Below are 6,000 nucleotides of genomic sequence, written 5' to 3' on the forward strand. Positions count from 1 at the left end.
ACATATTAAAAAGGATTGTTAGAGGACTGGAAAGAAAATTTGCACAATTTTTTAAAATACAGCTAGGAACCATATCTGGTCCTGCTGAAAAGGAGAGTTTCAAAGCGATTAAGCCCTGGAGAACATCGGCTTGGAGAATAACCGGATTAATTTTTAATTAATTTTAAATTCAATATTCTTTAACTTTCTTCCCATAGAGTCCATCCGTGTGAAACGGTTGGGATTTTTGACAAACGTGAAATTCGTTTTCCCATAGAGTTTACATCCACATCCAATAACAGCTGACTTGAAAAGCAGTGGCTCAACTCAACATAAACGCAGGTGGATTTGAACTCGGCAAAACTGTCGTAAAATTGTGTTCTCCTAATCTTATTGTAGAATTATAGCTTAAATAGCATAAGATAATAGTTTAAAACATATCTGAGCTTTTAGAACATATCCTATAACGAGTATGCATACATATTGCTGACTGGGGGAGCCTAACCTCCCGTACCCCACACTCCGCTCTTACTACGCCTATGTCTAGCCAATATTAATATGAAATATTTGTAAAAAAAAACCCAAATTTGTGCTATATTTGGTTATTTATAGCAACTTTGGAACTTTTTAGGAGTACAAAGAACACTTTTGTTCTCGCAGTTATCGTTCCATTTTCCATAGTCAAGAGGAAGAATTCAGAGTTCCACCGAAAAAATATAGCCCAACTATTGCATAAAGGAGCCCGTCAAAGTCCGTCAAAATTGAATGGCGGACTAACTGGGAAATTTTCGGAACGGCAAACCTTACGTACCATCCGTTCAACGGATGGTGGATGGAGCTCTGTGGAAAGACCCTATTAGGCGATGTTTTTTCGGTGCAACTTTGAATTCTTCCTTTTGACTGTGAAAATTGGAACGTTGAAAACGAGAATAAATCAATTCGATAGCGGGAAAAAAATAAACAATGCTTAATAGCCTCTTCCCATAGGTCCATCCGTTTGAAACGGTTGGGATTTTTGACGAATGTGAAACTCGTGTTCCCACAGAACTCCATCCACCCTCCAATAACAGCTGACTGAAGAGCAGTTGCTCAGCTCAAAATTAACGAAGGGGGATTTCATCTCGGGAAAACTGTCGTAAAATTGCGTACTCCTAATCCTTTTGTAGAATAATACAATAAAAAGATTAAGATAATAGTTAAAAAACATATCTAAACTATAACAAAAATGCATACATATTGCTGACTGCGGGAGAGCCTAACCCCCCGTACGCCACACTCCGCTCATACTACGCCTCTGTCTAGCCAATATTAATATGGCAAATTTGTAAACAAACCCAAATTTCTGCTGTTTTGTTAATTTATAGCAACTTTGGATCTTTATAGAGTACATAGTACACCTTTAATTAATAGTAGTTATTATTTTCGAAGTGCAGAACATATTCTGGGTCTTTGCTGCAAACATTGATGTTTTCGTACGCAGAACAGCTTACATTTTGGCCCACTCAAATTTTGCAAATGCTTTTCCGCTCATAACTAACTATAAATACTTTAACAAGAGCCAAAAAACAATGAGCTTTTGCATTATTAAATTTTTTCCCGCCATCGATTTGATTTGTTCTCGCAGTCATCGTTCTAGTTTTCACAGTCAAGAGAAAGAATTCAGAGTTGCACCGAAAAAACATCGCCTAACTATCGGATAAAAGAGCCCGTCAAAGTCCGTCAAAATTGGATAGCGGTCTAACTGGGAAATTTTCGGAACGGCAAAACCTTACGGACCATCCGTTCAACGGATGGTGAAAGGTGGATGGAGCTCTGTGGGAAGACCCTGTTAGTTAATGTTTATGAAGTGCAGAAAATATTCTGAGCCTTCGCTGCAAACATTGATGTTTTCGTTCACATAACAGCTTACATTTTGGCCCACTCATATCAACCAGTTTGCGAACGCTTTTCCGATTATAACAAACTACAAATAATTTGACGATAGCCAAAACAATAAGCCTAATAGGCTTAAAGCCTAGTACTCAGTTCAGCTAAGAGTTTTACTAGTCGAAAAATATATGTGCGTCAAGTTAGCGTCGGTGACTTTAGCGGCGATAGCGGAACGGTGGAATCTGGAACATGGGGCCAATTTTTATTTTTTGACTTCTGGGGGCCAAATCAAACAATTTTAACTGCAAACTTGTTTAGAATGAAATTCTCTTTCGATCTAGGTAATTCGCAAGTCTGGCCGATGTTCGAAAGTGTGAAAAAAATGCATTCAAAAAATCAGGTCCTACTATTTGGGGAATATCTCCACTCACAGAGCGTGCTCCACAATGCGCGCTAGCTTAGATTAAAGGTCGTCCTTGGAAGGACATTTAAGGAAATTGCATCAAAAAATGTTCGGCAGTTTTTGAGAAAATCAGTTAACATTGGACCAACCTCTGAATCCGCCCATACAAAAAAAGTCCTTAAAAATTAATTTATCCATACCTTTTTTACCCAGAGCGTGCTTCACAATTTCGAGTTTATAGTATGATGGGGGGGGTTAATTAAGCTGTGCTCCCTGAAAATTTTATTAAAAAATTATCGTCAGTTTTCGAGAAAATCGCCTAACAATGTCTCAATTTTAAACGGATATTAGAATACCGCAAACCCCAGTATAAGAACCATGGCCAGCTATGACATGAACCGCAGTATCCGACACAACAACCGACTTACAGATTCAATATCGACGCTAACTTAAATTAATTATTTTTGCCTCTCACAGAGCGTGCTCCATGTTGCACGGTATCCCAAAAAATCAGAAATTGAATGAACTAATTATAGTAAAAGTTTCAAACAATTTTTGTCCAACAGTTTAGCGGCATGGGGAAATGCCCTCAATGGCCATCGGGTCCTTCCTGTTTTCGACGCTAACTTAAAATTAATTATTTCTCCTTGCACAGAGCGTGCTTTACATCGCACGGTATCCCAGAAAATTGCTAATTACATTACTAACTAAACTAGCTATATTAACTAACTATATTAAAAGTTTCATTAAATTATTATCGTCAGTTTTCGAGATAATTGCCAAACATTTAATCTGTATGGGCAATTGCCGCCCACGGCCATCGGGTGCCCCATGTTTCTATTTCTGCACGTAGTGTAGACACTAACCATACTAATACATCGATAGTCATTCGATATTCTAGAATTTGGCGCTAGTTAGCACTGGCCATTTAAAACTTTTATTTCCTACTGAGCTCGAGCTGAGTTCGAAGCTAATCATTTTGGTGAATGTTTTATCAAAATCGGTTCAGCCGTTCCCGAGATATTGTCAATTTTACTCTTAATTGCCGAAATTCGAAGTTTTTACTATTTTTCCGAATGTCTTAATTTGTATGCTGAAAAACTACGCTCTACGTCACAATGGTGAATTGGTATATTTAACGATGTTGGGGCGGCGGCTTGATCGTAGAAGTGCTAAAGTCCCAGGGAAAACGGCGGTGGAAATCCGCGTAGAAATATTATCGAAAACACGGGTATAGAGCAGCGGTCGGCACACACATATGTACGTTGACATTTTGTTTTATATTTGTGTAAGTAATTTGCACTGGGCAGCTCATCGATGTGTGTGTGCAGACCGCTGTTTTACGTTATACATGTGCGAGCAGCGCGCCGGCAGAACAAACCCCTATGCTCACTTAATAGGGCGCTGCCGACTGCTGGTATAGAGACTTCGGGGTTTTGCGCGACGAGCGGCTGTTTATTTGGTCACTTGAAAATACCCTGTAGTTCTCAAGGGGGCCGGTGGCACTTTCGGGGTAGAAAAGGGATCGACCACCCAGTGGTCCCTTAAGGGTCAATAGGTGGCGTGTGTATTTTTTACAAGAGCAAAAGAGTTATCGGAGAGGGAACACTTCTATGTGAACACTTCTATATGAGTTAAAAAAATTGTAAAATGAAATTTTTGACAACTATATAATGATTTTAATAACGAATACAACTTTATTTTGTTTATATAAAAAACAAATTTAAAAAAAGTTAAAATAATAAAATAAAAACTTAATAATGAGATAAAATAAAATAATAAATGATAGAATTTTATTTCTTTTTATATTATTTATATTTAATAATGAGCAATTTAGCTGCAGCAATATTTTTAACAATAGCGGTGGTTCAGTAGCAAAACGTTTTCTTTCCTTCCATAACAAGCGGATTTTATTGGTGCTTAGATATATAAAATAAATATATAAGTACCTAATTTTATATACATAGAACTAAACAAAAATAATATTAGCGAATGTTTTTATTGCCATCGATTATACGATATCGGTAGTCGCAATATTAATCGTAACGGATTGCCATAACTACCCAACCCCGCTACCATCACTAACCCAACGTTTGCGCCAAATTTTGTAAACATTGTATTTAATTTGTCTTATTGTACATTTAAAGTGTTATATTTTGTTGTGATCTGAAGTGTCGTCAACAGGTGAGTAACACCATGAGTTGTGCAAGTGAAATACCTAATAATGTGTGATATTTAGCCATGAACAGCAACAGGCACATTCGTCGATTTGTTAAAGAGGAGAAGGAGAAATAGTGGTGCAAAGGACTCCTACGTAAGTCTTTTTTCTTTGATATAAATATTTTAGTGAAATTTTCTTCCTTTTTAGATTAAAGCCATGAGATCGTTGTTGCTGCCAGAAGGGGGTTTAAAAAACTTGCGGAGGGTTCTCACAGATGAGTTTGTTGTGGGATTTAATGTTAGGGGCCTGTCTGGAAAAAAAAGCCGTAAACTCCTTTACACATTTCTATGGTGCACTTCACGGTAGGTTATTTTTATAACTGTATTTTTTATAATACACTTAGTTTCTTGATTCAATTTCAATCTATTTACTTAGAATGCCATCTGTCTTTAATCCTATTTCTTTCTGTCTTTTTCTGCTTTTCACTTTTAAAACATGGTTTGATGTAAAGAGGCTTGTATAACAAAATCTAAAAATATATATTTAAACCCATGCAGAGGGAATTATAATTTAGTCCAGAAGTTTGTTACGCAGTAAAGGAGACCTTTTCAAACCTATAAAGTAAATCCATTTAACCATGTCCGTCTGTCTGTCGGTTCAAGTTTCAAAAGCGAGAAATAAGTCTACATTGAACTGTTGGTTATTCTTATTTTATATTTATGCTTTTCTAGTCACAATTTTATTCCTGAAAGCTGCAAGGGTATTAAAACTTTGGCTTGCCGAAGTTAGTTTCTGTTCTCATTTTATTTTAAAACACTAAAATCTTATTTTTTTTTAGATATTGTTTCAGAATCTGGTAATGCAGAAATATTGATTCCCAAGGCAATTCAATTGCAAAAGAAACGATTTTTTAAAAATAAATTCAAATCAAATAATAACAACAATGAGGAACTCAACAAAAACGTGTCAGCAGAGGAATTTGTTCAATAAATATAAATTAAATAAATAGAAAAATTGTCTACTTATAATACAATAAATTAATTTAACAAAAAGTATTTTTTCTTGGGAAGTTTCATAGCATCCAGCTTTTTTGGTATTGAAAACACCAACCCCATTTCATACCCCTTTTGGCCACAAAAGGGACCGATAGGTGGTCCCATTTAATACCCCTTTTCGCCACAAAAGGGACCGATAGGTGGTCCGATAGGTGGCCCCTTTTGTGGCGAAAAGGGGTATAATATGGGACCACCTATCGGTCCCTTTTGTGGCGAAAGGTAATGCAGAACTTCGCCATATGACCACCGCCTAGGACATGCCGTGGTAAAAGTGGATAGAAATTTACATTGCGGGTGGTATGAACGGGAGTTAGTCCTAAGCCCCCGGTGTATGGCGATTTCGCTAGTTCGGGACCAGTCCCGGCGAACTACAGGGTAGGAACTAATTACTGTAGGGGAGAGTGGGGGAATTTCGTCACAGGGGCAATTTCGTCACCTGCAATATCTCGGAATCCATAAGTCGAAAAAATATATAATTTTTTTGTTTTAGTCCTTCAAGACGGCCAGACACAACCAATGCATTTGTTTTGCAC

The 6,000-nt window shown here is 37.1% G+C and overlaps 1 long non-coding RNA gene across 1 annotated transcript; it reads left to right on the forward strand.

Annotated features, from left to right (window-relative positions):
• The first annotated feature begins 3,995 nt into the window (after positions 1-3,995).
• On the forward strand, positions 3,996-5,441 carry LOC138913444 (uncharacterized). Its single transcript, XR_011419186.1, has 4 exons — positions 3,996-4,435; positions 4,491-4,565; positions 4,620-4,774; positions 5,251-5,441. It is a non-coding gene; the product is annotated as an uncharacterized lncRNA (long non-coding RNA).
• The last annotated feature ends 559 nt before the right edge of the window (positions 5,442-6,000 follow it).

Source organism: Drosophila takahashii, chromosome 3R, assembly GCF_030179915.1.
Source record: "Drosophila takahashii strain IR98-3 E-12201 chromosome 3R, DtakHiC1v2, whole genome shotgun sequence".
Taxonomy (NCBI): Eukaryota; Metazoa; Arthropoda; class Insecta; order Diptera; family Drosophilidae; genus Drosophila; species Drosophila takahashii.